The sequence below is a fragment of the Theropithecus gelada genome, chromosome 15 (assembly GCF_003255815.1).
Source record: "Theropithecus gelada isolate Dixy chromosome 15, Tgel_1.0, whole genome shotgun sequence".
Taxonomy (NCBI): Eukaryota; Metazoa; Chordata; class Mammalia; order Primates; family Cercopithecidae; genus Theropithecus; species Theropithecus gelada.
The window spans coordinates 13,824,202-13,846,178 of record NC_037683.1 but is presented as its reverse complement, the minus strand read 5'-3'; the positions used below and the strand labels follow the sequence as shown (position 1 = coordinate 13,846,178).

The 21,977-nt window shown below is 44.8% G+C and overlaps 1 protein-coding gene across 8 annotated transcripts in view; it reads left to right on the top strand.

Annotated features, from left to right (window-relative positions):
* Positions 1-618: 618 nt before the first annotated feature.
* Positions 619-21,977, top strand: part of GAPVD1 (GTPase activating protein and VPS9 domains 1) — a 112,254-nt gene continuing 90,895 nt past the window's right edge. For 6 of the 8 annotated variants that reach the window (XM_025359749.1, XM_025359755.1, XM_025359751.1 and 3 more), the window contains exons 1-2: positions 619-784; positions 9,758-9,806. The gene's annotated coding sequence lies outside the window, so the exon portion shown is untranslated. The remainder of the gene's footprint in view (positions 785-9,757; positions 9,807-21,977) is intronic. The other 2 variants (XM_025359754.1, XM_025359750.1) reach the window with 1 other exon arrangement.

Genomic DNA, 21,977 nt, shown 5'->3' with positions numbered 1-21,977 from the left:
TGGGCGGATCACGAGGTCAGGAGATCGAGACCATCCTCGCTAACACGGTGAAACCCAGTCTCTACTAAAAATCAAAAAATTAGCTGGGCGTGGTGGCGGGTGCCTGTAGTCCCAGGGACTCGGGAGGCTGAGGCAGGAGAATGGCGTGAACCCGGGAGGCGGAGCTTGCAGTGAGCCGAGATCACACCACTGCAGTCCAGCCTGGGCGACAGAGCGAGACTCCATCTCTTAAAAAAAAAAAAAAAAAAAGGAAGGGAGGTTTGTGAGTGGTGTGTGCGTGTGTGTGAGAGAGAAAGAGAGAGAGACGAGAGAAAGAGAGAGTCATTCTTTCGAATAATGTGTCCTGGGCAACTGAGCGTTGTCACAGAAAGCATAAAACGCTCTACATTTTTGCTTTACACATACTTGCTCAGTCGGATTCTTCACTTCCAGCATTACTGCAGGCGGAAACCAGGGCTCAGGCCTGGTAAACAACCTTCCGGAAGACGATTCCGGACCCGGACACCCACAACCGCCTCAGCCGGCAGCTGACCTAGGGCTGCCTAAGGAGGAAGTGGGAGCCCCCGGCTTCCCGGGCGGAACTACCGCTCCCAGGGGCGCCCGCGGCGCCGCGCACGCGCGCTGGCGTGGCGGCAGCGCCGCTGCAGGACGCAGGGAAGCCAACAGGCGAGTGGCGAAGGTGGCGGCAGCGGCGGCGGGGGCAGTCACCGGCGACGGCGACGGCTCCGAGGCCGAGTGGCGGTCCGGCTGAGTCCTCCGTGTCTTCATCCGCATGAGCCCCTTGGTGAGCGCGCGTCCCGATTTAGCCCGCGCGCGGTGCGCCGCTCCCTGCCTCGCGGCCGGCTTGCTCCGGCCTAGGGCCGCAGCCTGCCTCTGACGGCCGGGCCGTCCGGTCCAACTGACCCCGGGGTCCCGGGACCTTCCCGTCAGTGTCGGGCGAGGTGGGGGTTGGGGGACACTGGGTTAGGCCCAGGGGAGAAATGTGGCGGCGCGCAGGAGCCAGGGCGGCCTGGGGCTAAGGAGAGGGAGAGGCGCGTGGGGGATGGGATGGGAAGGGACTGGGAGACCGCTGAGCGGTCTCGGGTGGGGGCCAGAGACTAGAGGCCCGGCAGGTAGGGAACTGAGTACAGGAGGCGAGAACGAAATGGAATGTCTTTTGAGTGTCGCTGATAAAGATGTCGTGCTGCGGGGAAGCTTGACAAGCTGGACACACGGGTCTAGGGGCAGCCCACCTACCACAGACACTCACCATACTTGGCATCTTTCCTCTTGCTGTCGGAGGTGTGAAAGTGAGGTAGCTGTTGGTTATTTCCATCCCTTTCAACTTCACCTTTTATTGACTGGCAAAATTGTAATGGGTGCTGGCTAGGCAAACCACAGAAGTACACACAGGGTTCTGTGTATAAATGTGCATAAAAACAGGGAGACATAGTGATAGGTTCAGATGAGAACTAGGTCAAAGGAGGAATCAGTGTTTTTATTTTTAAATTTATGACGAAAATAAGTTCTGAGCAGGACTTTGAACTAGAGAGGGGTTTTAAACTGGAGTTCATTGACGGATAGAATTAGAAGGGTCCTTTCACTAGGATGATAAAATGACATCATTATTTTTATTGACTGCTATCTGAAACTTATTATTTCCTTCAGTTGTAATGTGGACAACAAGCCAGAGTAGAATTAGCAACGCTTATGACTTTGTCATCAATAAAAATTGCGGATATTTTTGTATCATATTTACAGTTGCAGACAGCTCAGAATATCATTTATGGTTATCACTTCTTTGAATTTCTGGTGTTACGAGACCCGCCGTTAAGACCTTGTTATTTAATGTGATAATAAGGCTGTACATATATTATTACCATATTAGTTTGTTAAGTTGTGTTGCTAATATTTCTGTATAATTGGCTTCCCTTGCAATCACATGTATTTAATTATGCATTTAAAAGAAATCTGAGAACGGGACCATAGGCTTCACCAGACTGCCAATGAGGTCCATGCACAAAAAGATTAAGAACTTCTGAAATACTTTGGGGGGCTGAGGCGGGCAGATCACTGAGGTCAAGAGATGGAGATCATCCTGGCCAACATGGTGAAACCCATCTCTACTAAAAATACAAAAATTAGTTGGGTGTGGTGGCCTGTGCCTGTAGTCCCAGCTACTCGGGAGGCTGAGGCAAGAGAATCGCTTGAGCCTGGTAGGTGGAGGTTGCAGTGAGCCGAGATCACGCCACTGCACTCCAGCCTGTCGACAGAGTGAGACTCCGTCTCAAAAACAACAACAACAAAAAAAACCCTCCTGAAATAGAAGTAAGTTTTTTTGAATCTATAAGTCTACTTAGAAGAACATCTGAGTCATTGAAGTCAGACAGGATGACAGTGTAGACGAAAGAGAATTTCATAATCAGGGAGATAAAAGATTTGGATGGGATCAGAGTAGCCTTTTTTTTTTTTTTTTGGTTTCGAGATGGAGTCTGGCTCTGTTGCCCAGGCTGGAGTGCAGTGGCGTGATCTCCGCTCACTGCAACCTCAGCCTCCCGGGTTCAAGTGATTCTCGTGCCTCAGCTTCCTGAGTAGCTGGGACTACAGGCACCCACCACCACGCCCAGATAATTTTTATATTTTTAGTAGAGGCAAGGTTTCACCATGTTGGTAAAGCTGGTCTCAAAGTCCTGACCTCAGGTGATCTGCCTGCCTCGGACTCCCAGAGTGCTGGGATTACTGATGTGAGCCGCGGCATCCTGCCCAGAGTAGTCATTTTGAAAGAACAGACCATAGATGTTTCATTCAGGGTAATGGGGAGTGAACAAAATAATTGGAAGAGGAAAGGGAAGTGAATATGTTGGCCTTTAATTTTTGTATTAAGGCACCTCCCCAGTTCCAAGTGATTGCAGCTCTGTAAGCTCTGATGTTCTGATGTAACCCTGTGAAAAGAAATTTTACTGTTTGCTGGTTTTCTTTAAATCATGGAGGTGGAATTTTGTTTTTTTGGGACGGAGTTTCACTCTTGTTGGCCAGGCTGGAGTGCAATGATGTGATCTCGGCTCACTGCAACCTCTGCCTCCTGGGTTCAAGCAATTCTCATGCTTCAGCCTCCTGAGTAGCTGGGATTACAGGAGTGCGCCACCACGCCCAGCTAATTTTTGTATTTTTAGTAGAGACGGGGTTTTGCCATGTTGACCAGTCTGGTCTCAAACTCCTGACTTTGTGATCTGCTCACCTCGGCCTCCCAAAGTGCTGGGATTACAGGCGTGAGCCACCGTGCCCGGCCCTAATTTTTCTATCTTTAAATGAAAAACAGGAGAATCTCTCCTGAAATATATTTTTTGGGCCAGGCATGGTGCTCATGCCTGTAATCCCAGCACTTTGGGAAGCCGAGGTGGGTGGATCACCTGAGGTCAGGAGTTCGAGACCAGTCTGGCCAGCATGGTGAAACCCTGTCTCTACTAAAAATACAAAAATTATCTGGACGTAGTGGCGGGCACCTGTAATCCCAGCTACTTAGGAGGCCGAGGCAGGAGAATTGCTTGAACCCAGGTGGCGGATGTTGCAGTGAGCTGAGATTGTGCCATTGCACCCCGGCCTGGGCTACAAGAGCAAAACTCCGTATCAAAAAAAAAAAAAAAAAAAAAGTGTGGGCGTGGTGGCTCATGCCTGTAATCATCCCAGCACTTTGGGAGGCCAAGGTGGGTGGATCACGAAGTCAGGAGTTCAAAACCAACCTGGCCAAGATGGTGAAACCCCATCTGTACTAAAACTACAGAAATTAGCCAGGTGCCTTGATGGGTGCCTGTAATCCTAGCTAGTTGGGAGGCTGAGGCGGGAGAATCGCTTGAACCTGGGTGGCAGAGGTTGCAGTGAGCCGACATCGTGCCACTGGGAGACAGAGTAAGACTCTGCCTCAAAAAGAAAAACAAAAACGAAAAACAAAAACAAAAAACCCAAAAGCCATTTTACTCTTGCTATTAATTTTCTTTTCATATGTGATAGAAAATAAACATACTATAGAGTTGAAAAGTTGGTAAGTCATTTTCTTGAAATTCGTTTTCAAATTCTTATTTGCTTCATTTTGGCATTAGCCTTCTCACTGACAAATCTCTCTTAACATTTTCTTCGGACTGTGTGTGGCTTGAAATTTTTACCTGTTTGTAAACAACCTGTCAACTTCTTTTTTTTTTTTTTTTTTTTTTTTTTGAGACGGAGTCTCACGCTGTCACCCAGGCTGGAGTGCAGTGGCCGGATCTCAGCTCACTGCAAGCTCCGCCTCCCGGGTTCAGGCCATTCTCCTGCCTCCGCCTCCCGAGTAGCTGGGACTACAGGCGTCCGCCACCCCGGCTGGCTAGTTTTTTGTATTTTTTAGTAGAGACGGGGTTTCACCGTGTTAACCAGGATGGTCTCGATCTCCTGACCTCGTGATCCGCCCGTCTCGGCCTCCCAAAGTGCTGGGATTACAGGCTTGAGCCACTGTGCCCGGCCTCCTGTCAACTTCTTGTAGGAGATTTTTTTTCCCCTCTAAAATAATAGCAATAATAGAAAACCACTACAGTATGCTTTTTCTGGATAAAATGAAGGGGGAGTATGAAAAGGTGGAGAAAACTTTTTATGAAGCAGATAATTGGTACTGGAACAGTTTATGTTGAGTTGAACACACCATATTGCAAGTCACTGCCTTGGAGAGATCTTCCCTGTCACTTTCTGCGTCCTTACATCACTCTCTTTGTCATTCTTTGTCCTCTTCCCCTTTATTTTCTTTATAGCGTGCTTCTATCTCTTATTATGTCGCTTGTACGTATATTTATAGAGTATTTTAATCTTTTTCTTTTCTTCCTTGAATGTTAGCTTCATGACAATAGAGACTTTGTCTTCACTGCTGTTCCAGAATAGTGGATGGCACACAATAGGTGCTAAGTAAATACTTGCTGATTAAATAAATGAATGGGTGAGTTTATAGAAGCTAAGTATTTTATTTCTAAGAATAAAGCACATCCATTTAAAATCTTGCAAATTGTATTATACATACTGGGTTGAATTTCATCTTACTTTTTTTTTTTTTTTTTTGAGATGGAGTCTTGCTCTGTCACCCAGGCTGGAGTGCAGTGGCACGATCTCAGCTTACTGCAACCTCTGCCTCCCGGGTTCAAGTGATTCTCCTGTCTCAGCCTCCCCAGTAGCTGGGACTACAGGTGCCTGCCACCATACCTGGCTAATTTTTGCATTTTTAATAGGAAGCAGGTTTCACCATGTTGGTCAGACTGGCTTTGAACCTCCTGACCTCAAGTGATCCACCTGCCTCAGCCCCCCAAAGTGCTGGGATTACAGGAGTGAGCCACCATGCCTGGCCATCTTACATTTTTTTAAATACAGAAAATTATTTCCCAACACTATGTTGTGCTTTTGTGAGCATTTGGTTTCATGTGGGGACTAATCATTCTTGGTACATGCTGCCATGTAGTTTTGATTATTCTTCACTTTGTATGATGTAATAAAAGGGAGAATCTGTAGGTGAAGTTCTTGTTTTGCTTAGGTTCTTTTACCTTTTACTGTGTGATCCTAGATTGTTTTATTTCTCCTCATTCTTCTTCCTTCTTTCTTCCTTCTTTTTTTTTTTTTTGGAAACAAGGTCTTGCTGCATTGCTTAGGCTGGACTTGAACTCCTGGACTCAAGTGATCCTCCTGCCTCAGCCTTACCAAGTAGCTAGGACTATAGGTAGGCACCATCATGCCTGGCATTGTTTCTTTTTGTTTTCTTTGTTTTTTTTGAGAGGGAGTCTCACTTTGTGTCCCAGGCTGGAGTGCAGTGGCATGATCTCGGCTCACTGAAACCTCTGCCTCCCGGGTTCCAGCGATTCTCCTGCCTCAGTCTCCCTCCTGGGCTGGGACTACAGGCAGGTGCCATGACGGCCGGCTAATTTTTGTATTTTTTAGTAGAGACGGGATTTCATCATATTGGCCAGGCTGATCTTGAACTCCTGACCTCGTGATCTGCCCGCCTTGGCCCCCCAAAGTGCTGGGATTACAGGCGTGAGCCACTGTGTCCAGCTGCATTGTTTCTTAATTGCTCTCATTCAGTATGTTGAGGGCCACAAATTTGCTTCTGTCAAAATGAAAGCAAAGGAGCTCTAGAAAGCGATATTGGTGCTAGAATTAGCACTGAATTACAATCAGTGTAACTGATTAGTAATCAAGGAAGTGAAAGCCAAAATAAGTGAAAATATGTTTTTCACATCAGATTTATAAAAAAAATTTCATGTCTGGGCTGGGTGCAGTGTCTCACACCTGTAATCCCAGCACTTTGGGAGGCCGAGGTGGGTGGATCACCTGAGGTCAAGAGTTTGAGACCAACCCGGCCAACATGGTGAAACCCCGTCTCTACTAAAAATATAAAAATTAGCCGGGCGTGGTGGCACATGTCTGTAATCCCAGCTACTTGGGAGGCTAAGGCAGGAGAATCCCTTGAACCCGGGAGGCTGAGGTTGCGGTGAGCTGAGATCGCACCACTGTACTCCAGCCTGGGCAACAGAGTGAGACTCCACCTCAAAAAAAAAAAAAAAAAAAAAAATTCATGTCTGACAATATCAAATATTGGTGAAGATGTGGCAAAAATGGTAATTTTGGAAACTACTGGCCAGGCGTGGTAGCTCCTGCCTGTAATTTTAGCACTTTTGGAGGTTGAGGGCCACTTGAGACCATGAACTGGGGAGTTCAAGAACAGCCTGGGCAACAAAGTGAGACCCCCATCTTTATTAAAAAAGAAAAAATTTATAAAAAATTAAAAAAAAAAGAAACTGCTACCAGTTACTGTTGGGAGGAGGAAAAACTGTTGGTTGAGTGTAAACTGTTACAGCTGCTTTTGGAGACAGTATTTGCAGCAAATACTGTCAAATAAAGTTGAAAATAAGCATACTCTATAATTTCATGTCTATAAGGGAATACGAATGGGAGGTAGTGGCAAAGGGGATGATATCTACAATTTTTTTTTTTTTTTTTTTTAGACGGAGTCTCACTCTGTCGCCCAGGCTGGAGTGCAGTGGCGCGATCTCGGCTCACTGCAAGCTCCACCTCCCGGGTTCACGCCATTCTCCTGCCTCAGCCTCCCGAGTAGCTGGGACTACAGGCGCCCGCCACCACGCCTAGCTAATTTCTTGTATTTTTTAGTAGAGACGGGGTTTCACCATGTTGGCCAGGATGGTCTTGATCTCCTGACCTCGTGAGCCGCCCGCCTCGGCCTCTCAAAGTGCTGGGATTACAGGCGTGAGCCACCGTGCCCAGCCCGATAGCTATAATTTTTTTTTTTTTTTTGAGGCTAGACACAACTGTGACAATTAACAGTTAATTCTGGGAGGCAGAATATACGTGCTAAATTATTATTTGTATCTTTCCCTATTTTCTGCTGTTTTGTCTTTTTCTTTTTGTTTTTTTTTTTGAAGTAGAGTCTTGCTCTGTGGTCCAGGCTGGAGTGCAGTGGCGCCATCTCAAGTCACTGCAACTTCCCCCTCCTGGGTTCAAGAGATACTCCTGCCTCAGCCTCCTGAGTAGCTGGTACTATGGGCACGTGCCACCACACCTGACTAGTTTTTTGTATTTTTAGTAGAGATGGGGTTTCACCATGTTGGCAAGCCTGGTCTTGAACTCCTGACCTAAAGTGATCCGCCTGCCTTGGCCTCCCAAAGGGTTGGGGTTACAGGCATGAGCCACTGAACCCAGCAGGTTTTGTTTTTTTGTAATCCATAACTTTTAAATATTATTTTTGCAACTCTTTGAAAAATTGTAAGCCTACAGATGAGTTGTTCAGCAAACATTCATCTATCCTTCACCTAGATTTGCTGTTAACATTTTGCCATGTTTACTTTACACATAGAAGATGCATATTTTACTTTGGGAATCCAAGATGGACAGATTACTTGAGCCCAGGAATTTGAATTTTGAGACAAGTCTTGCTCTGTTGTCTAGGCTGGAGTTCAGTTGCACTATCAGGGATCATTGCAGCCTTGACGTCCTGGGCTCAAGCGATCCTCCCACTTCAGCCTCCTGAGTAGGTTGGGATGCGCCACCACACCCGGTTAATTAATTGTTGTAATTTTTATTTTTTGAGATGGAATTTCGCTCTAGTTGCCCAGGCTGGAGTACAATGGCAGAATCTCAACTCATCGCAGTTTCCACCTGCTGTGTTCAAGCGATTCTCCTGCCTCAGCCTCCGGAGTTGCTGAGATTACAGCCATGTGCCACCATGCCCAGCTAATTTTGTATTTTTAGTAGAGATGGGGTTTCACCATGTTGATCAGGCTGGTCTTGAACTCCTGACCTCAGGTGAACTGCCCACTTTGGCCTCCCAAAGTGCTGGGATTAGAGGGGTGAGCTACCACGCCTAGCCAATTAAAAAAATTTTTTTTTTTTTTTTTTATTACTGAGGAGACAGGATCTCCCTATGTTCCCCAGGCTGGTCTCGAACTCCTGGGCTCAAGCAATCCTCCCAGCTTGGCCTCCCAAAGCTTCGGGATTACAAGTGTGAGCCACTATGCCTAGCTGCTAGACTTTAAAATAAACTTTATTCGGCCAGGCACAGTGGCTCACGCCTGTAATCCCAGCACTTTGGGAGGCCGAGGCGGGCAGATCACGAGGTCAGGAGATCGAGACCATCCTGGCTAACATGGTGAAACCACGTCTCTACTAAAAATACAAAAAATTAGCTGGGCGTGGTGGCAGGCGCCTGTAGTCCCAGCTACTGGGGAGACTGAGACAAAAGAATGGCGTGAACCCAGGAGGCGGAGCTTGCAGTGAGCTGACCTTGCGCCACTGCACTCCAGCCTGGGCGACGGAGCAAGACTCCGTCTCAAAAAAACAAAAAAAACAAAAAATTAGCTGGGCTTGGTGGCTCGTGCGTGTAATCCCAGCTACTCAGGAGGCTGAGGCAGGAGAATCGCTTGAACCTAAGGTTGCAGTGAGCCGAGATCAACGCCACTGCACTCCAGCCTGAGCAACAAGAGCAAAACTCAGTCTCCAAAAAAGAAAAAAAAAACAAGAAACCCCAAGAACTTTATTCTCCTGGTGCTTTCTTAGCCACCGTCACAGCGTTGTCACGTCTCACTTTACCAAGCTGGCTCCACTGAGGGTTTGTGAGCTGCTCTCCAGTGATGGCACATAGTTCTTACTACCTTACAAGGTGATACTACCTGATCATGGCATTCTGGAAATTGTGACAATATGTACTGATCTTTTGTTGGTGCAACTAACAATATAAAACTTGCTGCTCTGTAAATGTATGCTTCAGTTTAATTAGTTTATTTGGAATAATTACCCCTAATATTGATTTTTGTTTTTATTTAAGAGACAAGGTCTTGGTCTGTCATGCAGGCTGGAGTGCAGTGGCGTGATCACAGCTCACTGCAGCCTCCACCTCCCTGACTCAAGAGATTCCCCTGCCTCAGCCTTCCCAGTAGCTGGGACCACAGGCACATGACACCATGCTGGGCTAATTTTTGTATTTTGTATTTTATTTTTGTTTGACAAGACGAGTTTTAAATACAAGTTTTGTATTTTTTGTAGAGGTAGGGTTTTGCCATGTTGCCCACACTGGTCTCGAACTCCTGAGTTCAAGTAATTCATCTGCCTCGGCCTCCCAAACTACTGGGATTACAGGCATGAGCCACTGCGCCCAGCCACTCATAATGTTTGTAGATAGTTTAATAGCGAAAGTAGGTACATTCCAGTGGTAACACATTCAGTTTATTATTTTTTCCTTTTTCTTTTTTTTTTTCTTTAGGGGTAAGTGTACTGGAGAGAGTTGGTTATACATTCTAGGAATCTCAAAGGTAAAGTACAATTTAAAAATAATTTTTTAAATAATTAATGTTTTTAAGTTTGCATACAGCTACAGATTTTTAATTTTTATGTAAGTGGAATCTTTTTTTTTTTTTTTTTTTTTTAGGAGGTGGTTTTGTGTTGTCCCCCCGGGTGGGGGTGCTGGCGCGAAGTCGTGGCTCCGTGCAAGCTCCGCCGCCTGGGTTCACGGCATTCTCCTGCCTCAGCCTCCGAGTAGCTGGGACTACAGGCGCCCGCCACCTCGCCCGGCTAGTTTTTTGTATTTTTAGTAGAGATGGGGTTTCACCATGTTAGCCAGGGATGGTGTCAATCTCCTGACCTCGTGATCCACCCGCCTTGGCCTCCCAAAGTGCTGGGATTACAGGCTTGAGCCACCGCGCCCGGCCCATTTTTTTTTTTTTTTTAGACATATTCTCACTCTGTTGTCAGAGTGCAGTGGTGCCATCATAGTTTACTGCAGCCTCAAACTCCTGGCCTGAACAGGGTGATCCTCCTGCCTCAGCCTCCTGAGTAGCTGGGAATATAGGAGTGTGCTACTTTGCCCAGCTGAGTCCTCCTTATTTGCTTTGGACAGACTAGTACTTGAAAAAATAATTTTCAGATGTTTAGTTGAGTATTTTTTTTCCTTCAGGTTTTTGGAGGCTGTTTTTTTGTCATACACATCTCCTTCTCTGGAGTTAATTTTCAGTTATGTATGTTTTACACTTGAGCTGCCTAAACTTGTGTTTGCATAGAATTATTTTCAACTTTAACTCCTTAAGTAATCCTTTTCAAGATATTTTAGTTTTTTTTTTTTTTTTGAGTTGGAGTCTCGCTGTGTCGCCCAGGCTGGAGTGCAGTGACGCCATCTCAGGTCACTGAGCCTCAGCCTCCCAAGTAGCTGGGATTATAGGTGCCACCATGCCCTGCTAAGTTTTTGTATTTTTAATAGAGACAAGGTTTCACTATGTTGGCTAGGCTGGTCTTGAACTTTTGACCTCTAGTGATCCGCCTGCCTCAGCCTCCTGCAGTGCTGGGATTACAGGCATGAGCCACCGTGCCCGGCCTTTTTTTTTTTTTTGAGACAGAGTCTTGCTGTGTTGCCCAGGCTGAAGTACAGTGGCATCATCTCTGCTTACTGCAACCTCTGCCTTCCAGGTTCAAGTGATTCTCTTCCCTCAGCCTCCCAGGTAGCTGGGATTACAGGCGCCCACCACCACATCTGGCTAGTGTTTTGTATTTTTAGTAGAGACAGGGTTTCACCATGTTGGCCAGGCTGGTCTCAAACTCCTGATCTCAAGTGATCTGCCCGCCTCAGCCTCCGGAAGTGCTGGACTAGGCTCAAGCCACCATGCCTAGCCAGATGTTTTAATTTGTAAAGGAACTAGAACCAAAAATTTTGTACTGTATACACATTTTAGAATAAGTTTTAGGCACCTAGCTGTTTGATTTCTGGTAACTAAGATTATAGTCAGTTAAACTTTACTGCTGGCCAGGCACAGTGGCTCATACCTATAATCCTAGCACTTTGGGAGGCCGAGGCGGGTGGATCCCTTGAGGTCAGGAGTTTGAGTCCAGCCTGGCCAACATGGAAAAACCCTGTCTTTACTAAAATTACAAAAATTAGCTGGGCATGGTGGCACACACCTGTAGTCCTAGCTACTTGGGAGGCTGAGGCAGGAGAATTGCTTGAACCTGGGAGGCAGAGTTTGCAGTGAGCCAAGATTTTGCCCCTGCACTCCAGCCTGGGTGACAGAACAAGAGTCCGTCTCAAAAAAACAAAAACAAAAAAATCTTTCCTTCTTTATGCTTACCTATATTTTCTTTTTTTTTTTTTTTTTTTTTTTGAGACGGAGTCTCGCTCTGTCACCCAGGCTGGAGTGCAGTGACCGGATCTCAGCTCACTGCAAGCTCCGCCTCCCGGGTTTACGCCATTCTCCTGCCTCAGCCTCCCGAGTAGCTGGGACTACAGGCGCCCGCCACCTCGCCCGGCTAGTTTTTTTGTATTTTTTAGTAGAGACGGGGTTTCACCGGGTTAGCCAGGATGGTCTCGATCTCCTGACCTCGTGATCCGCCCGTCTCGGCCTCCCAAAGTGCTGGGATTACAGGCTTGAGCCACCGCGCCCGGCCCTTACCTATATTTTCTAATTTTTCTGGATATGTTTCAATATGTATTATGATTTTGTAAAAGCATTTCAGAAAGGTGGTTATTTTTTGTTTCAAAGCTGAAACCCAGTTTAAAACTTGGTAATATAGTGGTCAGAGGAAGTGGTGAATATCTTGATACTTCAGTTTCTAATATTTAATATACATATAAATGAATGGTTGAGGCCGGGCGCAGTGGCTCGCACCTGTAATCCCAGCACTTTGGGAGGCCGAGGCACGCGGATCACCTGAAGTCGGGAGTTTGAGACCAGCCTGACCAACGTGGAGAAACCCCGTCTCTAGTAAAAGTACAAAATTAGCCAGGCGTAGTGGCGCATGCCTGTAATCCCAGTTACTCGGGAGGCTGAGGCAGGAGAATCACTTGAACCTGGGAGGCTGAGGTTGCCATGAGCTGAGATCACGCCATTGCACTCCAGCCTGGGCAACAAGTGTGAAACTCCATCTCAAAAAAAAAAAAAAAAAATGGTTGAGTGAAGGACTTAATAGACTTCATAGGGGTTTCTATAATTTTTTTTTTTTTTTGAGTTTGAAGATGAAGCAGATACCTGGTAAGTGCTTGTGTCTGAAAGAAAAGTATAAAAGTATAAATTTAGTTCTAATACTCTGTGTGTGTGTGTGGCCAAAATTATGTTTTTATATACTTTTTTTTGTAAGCCATTTAAAAAATACAGGCTTTAAACATACTCTTGTAAGTGTATAAACAGATACTGCGTCTGCTTGTTAATCTAAGATGTCTGTCCGAAAAGGTGCTTGCTTGGTCTTGCTCCCTTATAATGCCGGTACACCCACGCTGGAGACTAGTAGAAGGCATGTTGTCAAACGTGTTTAGTTCTTTTTTTTTTCCTTACCAATTTATGTGTTATTTATTTTCTGTGAATCTTTGGAAAGATTAAACCCACATGGTTCTTCTATCAGAAAAAAGACAAAAAAATTAGTCAAGGCATATTAGCCTTTTTCCTTTCTCCTAGGATCAGAGTGTAGTATTATCCTGCCAGACAATCTTAATTTTGAAGAAATACTTACATTTTTCGGATGTAGATTAACTTATTTTTTTATTTTTTATTTTTTGAGACGGACTCTTGCTCTGTTGCCCAGGCTGGAGTGCAGTAACGTGATCTCGGCTCACTGCAACCTCTGCCTCCCAGGTTCAAGCGATTCTCCTGCCTCAGCCTCCTGAGTAGTTGAGACTACAGGCACCCACCACCACACCTGGCTAATTTTTGTATTTTTAGTAGAGACGTTATTTCACCGTGTTAGCCAGGCTAGTCTTGAACTCCCAACCTCAAGTGATCCACCTGCCTCAGTGCTGGAATTACGGGCGTGAGCCACCACACCTGGCCCTCCTTTCACTTTCTAATGCGGAATTCTAATCTATCCCTTTGTTTTACTTGTGTTATTTATATTTACTTACTTCCATTATCTTGACTACTTTACAAAAATGCATTAGGTCCAAAAGTTATTAACACTTAAGGCTGAATTGCCAAATGTTTAAAAATACAGATTTCTGTACCGGAAAAACTTTGCAAAAACTACATTAATTCTTTTTTGAGATGGTGTTTCACTCTATCTCCTAAGCTGAAGTGCAGTGACGTGATCTTGGCTCACTTCAATCTCTGCTGCCCGGGTTCAAGCGATTCTCCTGCCTCAACCACCCGAGTAGCTGGGATTACAGGTGCCTGCCACCATGCCTGGCTAATTTCTGTATTTTTAGTAGAGAAGGGGTTTCACCATCTTGGCCAGGCTGCTCTTGAACACCTGACCTCGTGGCCCACCTGCCTCGGCCTCCCAAAGTGCTGGGATTACAAGCGTGAGCCACCGCGCCCGGTCAAAAATATATTAATTCTTTTTTTTTTTTTTTCTTTTTTTTGAGAGTCTGTCTCTGTCGCCCAGGCTGGAGTGCAGTGACCAGATCTCAGCTCACTGCAAGCTCCACCTCCCGGGTTTACGCCATTCTCCTGCCTCAGCCTCCTGAGTAGCCGGGACTACAGGTGCCCGCCACCGTGCCCGGCTAGTTTTTTGTATTTTTTAGCAGAGACAGGGTTTCACCATGTTAGCCAGGATGGTCTCGATCTCCTGACCTCGTGATCCGCCCGTCTTGGCCTCCCAAAGTGCAGGGATTACAGGCTTGAGTATTAATTCTTTATGCAGAAATTATTTCATCTTTACTAACTCCTTTGGAACCCAACTTTGACTCCTCTAAAACAAAGTCCTTTTAATATCTAACTATTCCAGGTTGTGATAGGCCAACTTGGATTCTGACAAAGTAACTTATTATTAAGGCCTCTCTATGAATAAGTTTCTGTTCCTTAATTTGAAAATATTACCATGATAATGGTAATGGTAATAGCTGACTTTTATTGTATTCTCTTTTTCTTAGGCATTATGCACATTTTTTGAAATTATGAATTCCATAATTGTATAGAGACATCTTAATGATTGATTTCTTTTTGAAAAGCTATTTTAACAAACTGGATAATGGTGACTAGGAGGTTTCTTTTGGGTAGAACCACAGTAATGATAATAATGCTGTTTGAAGTTTGATAATGAATATGTGTAATTTTTATGAAACATCATTCTGGTAAATGTGATGAAATGTACATGACAGCCCTCTGTTTACATGCTTTCTTTAATTTTGAGGGTTGACTCTTGAATCTTGAAACAGGCTTTACCAGTATTACAGCTCAGCAAAAATGCAGCTGAGGCTCAAAGTTCTCTTTCTGCTCCTTCATTCGGTTGTTTTGTGTACCCACTGTATTTATGGAAACAGCTAAGTTCATCCAGGGGACCAAAGCTTCCTCAAAGCCTGGGGGTTGTGAAAACTTCCTCTCATAAGTTTACAGTGTTCTAAGGATTTTAGATTGTTTTAGTTACTTCGTTTATCTTGATCTCCAGATTTATATATATCTTACTGAGTTGTCATTAGAGAGTGTTAAATTAGATTTGGTGGTATTTAATTTCACACTCATACAATTAATGGAGGTGTATCTAATTGTGAAAGTTCCAGATAGGCACTTATTTCTAGATTGGTTGGATACTTCTATGTTATTTATTTCCTCTGGGAAATAATGGGGTATACTTTTAATGCCATTGCAGTTCTGCTTGTTAGTGTGTAGCTTGTTATTGTTGAACTATGTCTTCTTTTGAAGTTAAATACTATGCCCTTTTTGTGGCATTTGAAAATTTTCTCATTTTTACATAATTTGTCTTGTGTGTTTCAGTAATTGCAGTAGTAGATCTTCAGCAGGGAAGAGCTTGGTGTCAAATTTTTATTGTTTTTCTTTTCTTTTTTTTTTTTTTTTTAATTCTTCAGCTAAGACTGCGGAAGATGTGATTTATTGTATGGGTGTTATACGTGGCTACAAGTAAACACAGAAATAGTCCAGAATGTCACAGGTCCAGGGCAGAGGACCAACATGGGCAGTTTTGGTTATGAGCAAGGTGGGTTTCAGGTGATCGGTGATGAGAGGGTGATGAAGTTCTAGATCCATTGAGATAAGCTCTAGACAGTAGCATGCAGTCCCACAACTTGTACCAGCATCCCCAGCGTCTGGCATTCCATGTTTCTGCTCCTGTGGCCTCCACGGTGCAACAAGCTAGCGGTTTACTTGGACCTCTGCCTCATCTTTCTTTTGTGCATTCGCTTCTTCCTCCACTTGACTCTCATGGCGCAGAGGTTTCCAAGGAAATGGCACTAAGGCTGAGAGCTCCTTTTTTTTTTTTTTAATTACTAAAGTATTTATTTTTATTTTTATTTATTTATTATTATTATTATTATTATTATTTTGAGACAGAGTAGCGCTCCGTCACTTGAGCTCAGGAGCCTGCACTTGCCCAGGCTGGAGTGCAGTGGCACAGTCTCGGTTCACTACAACCTCTGCCTCCTGGGTTCAAGCGATTCTCCTGCCTCAGCCTCCCAAGTAGCTGTGATTACAGACGCACGCCACCGTGTTCGGCTAATTTTTGTATTTTTAGTAGAGACGGGGTTTCACCATGTTGGCGAGCCTGGTCTTGAACTCCTGACCTAAAGTGATATGCCTGCCTCAGCCTCCCAAAGTGTTGGAATTACAGATATGAGCCACCATCCCTGACCTGTTCTTTGTTTTTTAAAAAAACCTAAAAACAATGGGAAAAAAATGAAGGGTTTTCTTTCTCACATATGCATGCACTTACTATTTGATTTGAATTATTTTCCCCCAAATTATAGTTAACATTATATATAATTGTTAAGTGCTTTATACTTTTTTTTTTTTTTTTTTTTTTGAGATGGAGTTTCGCTCTCGTTGCCCAGGCTGGAGTGCAATGGTACAATCTTGGCTCACTGCAACCTGTGCCTCCTGGGTTCAAGTGATTCTTCTGCCTCAGCCTCCTGAGTAGCTGGGATTACAGGCAGGCACCACCATGCCTGGCTAATTTTGTGTTTTTAGTAGAGACGGGTTTCTCTATGTTGGTCAGGCTGGTCTCGAACTCCCATCCTAGGGTAATCCACCCACCTTGGCCTCCCAAAGTGCTGGGATTATAGGTGTGAGCCACTGCACCTGGCTGCTTTATTCATTTTAATTCATTTAACTTTCAAAACCCTGTGAACATACCCTATAAAGTAGGTTCTGGTATATGTATTTGCAGATGAAGAAACTGAGTCATAGAGAAGTAAAGTAACTAGACAAAGATTGCTACAGCCAGGGAGTGGCAAACCTGAGACTTGAGCCCAGGTACTCTTGCTCCAGGGTTTAACTCCTAGACTGCCTCTGGGATCTTACCATGCATATTGTTCTGCAGTTTGCTCTTTTCACTTAATGATGTCTGATGGACATCTTTCTTTGTTGTTGTTGTTTTAATTTTTTTCAATTTTTAAATTAAAAAATTCTTTTTGAGACATCTTGTCACCCAGGCTAGAGTGCAATGGTGTAATCTCAGCTCACTGCAACCTTTGCCTCCTGGCTTCAAGTGATTCTTCTGCCTCAGCCTCCCAAGTACCTTGGATTACAGGTGCCTGCCACCATGCCCGGCTAATTTTTTTTTTTTGGAGATGGAGTCTGGGTCTGTTGCCCAGGCTGGAGTCCAGTGGCAGAATCTCAGCTCACCGCAACCTCTGCCTCCTGGATTCAGGTGATTCTTTTACTTCAGCCTCCTGAGTAGCTGGGACTACAGGTGCACACCACCATGTCCAGCTAATTTTTATATTTTTAGTAGAGACAGGGTTTCACCATATTGGCCAGGCTGGTCTTGAACCCCCGACCTCGTGATCTGCCCGTCTTGGCCTCCCAAAGTGCTGGGATTACAGGCGTGAGTCACCACTTGCAGCCTAATTTTTGTATTTTTAGTAGAGACAGGGTTTCACTATGTTGGCCAGGCTGGTCTTGAACTCCTGACCTCAGGTGATCCGCCCGCCTCGGCCTCCCAAAGTGCTGGGATTACAGGCGTGAGCCATCAAGCCCAGCCTAAATTGTTTATTTTTTTGATGGACATCTTTCTACATGGTTTGAGTGTGCCATTACTTATTTAACTTAATGCCTTTCAAACTTAATCTTGTTGCCAGGTATGGTGAGTCATGCTTGTAGTCCCAGCACTTTGAGAGACTGAGATGGGTGGATTGTTGAGCCCAGAAGTTTGAGGCCAGCTTGGCCAACATGGCAAAATCCTGTTTCTACAAAAAATACAAAAGTTAGTTGGGCACGGTGGCGCATGCCTGTAGTCCCAGCTGCTCGGAGGGAGGCTGAGCAGGTAGGAGGATCACCTGAGCCCGAGGAGGTTGAGGTTGCAGTAAGCTGTGATCTAGCCACTGCACTCTAGCCTGGGGGGCAGAGTGAGACCCTGTCTCAAAAGAAAAAATAAAAAGACAAACTTAATCTTGTTTAACATTGCCAATTTCATTAGTAATGATTTCAAGTTATATAAAAAGTCAAGGTTTTTGAATTGGAATAGTGATGAAACATTAGTATTCCCTAAATAGTGCATATTAGCTATTCACATGTATTGATATTGTCTCAGTTGAGTTGTATAATAAAATCTGAGCTTAACCCACAAACCATTTATTATGAATGAATTTAATTATTTTTGTAGTTATTCTGTCTTCTTTAGCTCTGGAAAATTAGTATATTGAGGGAAAAATCAATAATCTGTTTGAATTTCATTTGTTTACTTTTGACATCTTCCGGAATTCTGGTGTCATCACAAGAAGTCTGTTGTGTTGATTTGAACTGTGAGTACTATCTGGCATTATATTACCTGTATTTTCTTTCTTTTTTTTTTTTTTTTGAGACGGAGTCTCGCTGTGTTGCCCAGGCTGGAGTGCAGTGGCCGGATCTCAGCTCACTGCAAGCTCCGCCTCCCGGGTTCACGCCATTCTCCTGCCTCAGCCTCCCGAGTAGCTGGGACTACAGGCTCCTGCCACCTCGCCTGGCTAGTTTTTTGTATTTTTTTGGTAGAGACGGGGTTTCACCGTGTTAGCCAGGATGGTCTCGATCTCCTGACCTTGTGATCCGCCCGTTTCAGCCTCCCACAGTGCTGGGATTACAGGCTTGAGCCACCGCGCCCGGCCTACCTGTATTTTCAAAGTAATTTGCCTTTCAATTCCTTCTACTTGTGCCAGGCAGGGTTAGTTGGTAGTAAGTCCATTCTTTTTTCTACAGTGTTTCACTCTTGCTTCAAATATACCAACTATTTTATAGGCCATAGTTCAAAACAAAACAAAACAAACAAAAAACCAAATATACTGACTAAAGATAGTAAAGTAGCACTTGTTTCACATTTTTTCTCATTAATATTTACTGCCCAATTTCAAAGAAATATGTTTCCAGTTGTTAGTAAAAATGTCACACTTGTAATCCCAGCACTTTGGGAGGCCAAGGCAGGCGATCATTTGAGCTCAGGAGTTTGAGACCAGCCTGAGCAACATAGCGAAACCCCATCTCTACAAAAAATACAAAAATTAGCTGGGCATGATGGTGTATGCCTGTAATCCCAGCTACTCAGGAGGCTGAGGCAGGAGAATTGCTTGAGCCCAGGAGGCGGAGGTTGCAGTGAGCCTAGAGCGCACCGTTGCACTCCAGCCTGGAGAACAGAGTGAGACCCTGTCTCAAAACACACAAACTTCAGATATGCTCATTGAAATGTGAGAAGATATTTTCAACTAAATTTAGTTGCAGGCTTTTTTGTTTTGTTTTGAGACAGGGCCTCTCTCTTGCCTGGGATGAAGAGTGGTGGGGCCATTACAGCTCACAGCAGCCTCAAACTCCTGGGCTCAAGCAGTGTTCTCATGTCAGCCTCCTGAGTACCTAGGACTACAGGTGCATGCCACCACATCTTGCTAATTTTCTAAATTTTTCTTCATAAATACGGAGTCTCCCTATGTTGCCCAGGCTGGTCTTTTGAATTCCTGGCCTCAGGTGATCCTCCCACTTCGGCCTCCCAAAGTGCTGTGATTACAGGTGTGAGCTACCATGCCCAGCCTTAATTACAGTTTTCTAATAATGTTTTCTAATAATTTTGGAACTAAGTAGCAGCTTGACTGATTCCTAATTGGAGCATTGCTCTTTATCAGCCGGTCATTTTTAAAAGTAATTATAAATTCGAATATTCATTCAGCACCTGCTAAATGCCAGTCACTGTGCTAAGTAGTGGGGATACTGGGATGACAATGTCCCTACTTCAGGGAATTTGGAGTTTTGTTGTAAAAACAGCATTTTGTTGCAAACAACATAAAATGCTGCGGGAGAGATGAACCGAAATGAGGAAATATCTGAGTCAAGGGACTGTACTTGGTTTGAGCTGTACCCTGATACCTAAGTGTGATTTAACTGGCCAATGAAAGGAGTAGACAGAGGGCTCTAAACAGAGAATGTATAGCAGTGTAGTTTGTGAAAACTAGTATAAGTCACTGGAAAGTCATGTGTCCCTAATATCTTGTGTATCCTTCATTATCCCTAAGGTAATGTGCCCCCCGTCAAGATCAGACCTTGCCTATCTTGTTCATCAGTGCTTAGCACATAGGTTGTATTTAATAATTAACATTTGTTGAATGAATGAGTGAAGGAAGTGTGTTAAATGAAGCATACTGTGCTTGTCTGTTCTTTTGTTTTGAGACAGGGTCTTGCTTTGTCTCCCAGGCTGGAGTGCAGCTCACTGCAGCTTTGACCTCCCAGGCTCAAGCAATCCTCCTACCTCAGCCTCCCAAGTATCTGGGACTCCAGGTGCATGCCACACCTGGCTAATTTTTAAATTTCTTTATAGAGACAGAGTCTCGCTATGTTGCCCAGGCTGGTCTTGAACTGCAGTGCTCAAGTGATCCTCCTGCCTCAGCCTCCCAAAGTGTTGGGATTATAAATGTGAGCCATAGTACCTGAACTTGTCAATTTTTTGGAACGAGAGTGAACTCATTATTTTAGTATATTATTAATGCCTGACAATTTTTAGATCATGTAATTTCACAAAACGTAAAATGAGCAAGAAACTGCTCTTGCACTGAAGGGGGTAAGTCCTGTAAGGAGAAGTAAATGTAAACAAATTGTCGTGATTCAACATGATATTTGTAAAAAATATTTGCAAGAGACACTCATCTATTGTATGGATTGGTTAAGTCACTGAAAAGTGGTGGATAATTAAAATGCTCACATTAGGCCAGGTGTGGTGGCTTATGGCTGTAATCCCAGCACTTTGGGAGGCCTAGTTGGGCAGATCACCTGAGGCCAGGAGTTTGAGACCAGCCTGGCCAACATGGTGAAACCCTGTCTCTACGAAAAATATAAAAATTAGCTGGACGTGGTGGCAGGTGCCAGTGATCCCAGGTAGTTGGGAGGCTGAGGCAGGAGAGTCACTTGAACCTGGGAGGCAGAGGTTGCAGTGAGCCAAGATCATGCTACTGCACTCCAACCTGGGCAAAAGAGCGAGACTCCATCTCAAAATCAATCAGTCAATAAATAAAGTGTTCACATTAGGCCAGGCAAGGTGGCTCATGCCTGTAATCCCAGCACTTTGGGAGGCCGAGGCAGGCAGATTGCTTGAGCTCAGAAGTTCGAGGCGAGTCTGGGCAGCATGGTGAAACCTCATCTCTACACAAAATACAAAAATTAGCTAGGTGTGGTGGTGCATGTTTGTAGTCCCAGCTGCTTGGGAGGCTGAAGTGGGAAGATTGCTTGAACTTGGGACATCAAGGCTGCAGTGAGCCATTATCATGCCACTGTACTCCAGCCTGGGTGACAGAGCAAGATGCTGTCTGGGAAAACAAACAAACAAACAAAAAGCTCACATTGATAAAATGCAAGAGATAACATTATATCAGGTTATTTAAAAAGTGGCAGTCATGGCTGGGCGCAGTGGCTCATGCCTGTAATCCTAGCACTTTGGGAGGCCAAGGCAGGTGGATCACCTGAGGTCAGGAGTTTGAGACCAGCCTGGCCAATATGGTGAAAGCCCATCTCTGCTAAAAATACAAAAATTAGCCAAGTGTGGTGGTGTGCACCTGTAATCCCAGCTAGCTGAGAAGCTGCAGCAGGGGAATCACTGGAACCTGGGAGGCAGAGGCTGCAGTGAGCTGAGAGCATACCACTGTACTCCAGTCTGGGCGACAGAGCAAGACTCATCAAAAAAAAAAAAAAAAAAAAGACAGTCGTGTCCTCTTTTGCCCTATTACATTAATGTGACTATTACATAAATACTATGAGGAAGGTCAGGCGCAATGGCTCACGCCTGCAATCCCAGCACCTTGGGAGGCTGAGGTGGGTGGATCACTTGAGGTCAGGAGTTCGAGACCAGCCTGGCCAAATGGTGAAACCCCGTCTCTATTGAAAATACAAACGACTTAGCTGGGTGTGGTGGCACTAGCCTGTAATCCCAGCTACTATGGAGGCTGAGACAGGAGAATCACTTGAACCCAGGAGGTGGAGGTTGCAGTAAGCTGAGATCATGCCATTGCACTCCAGCCTAGGTGACAGAGTGAGACTTCATCTCAAAAAAAAAAAATTAGGCCGGGCGCGGTGGCTCAAGCCTGTAATCCCAGCACTTTGGGAGGCCGAGACGGG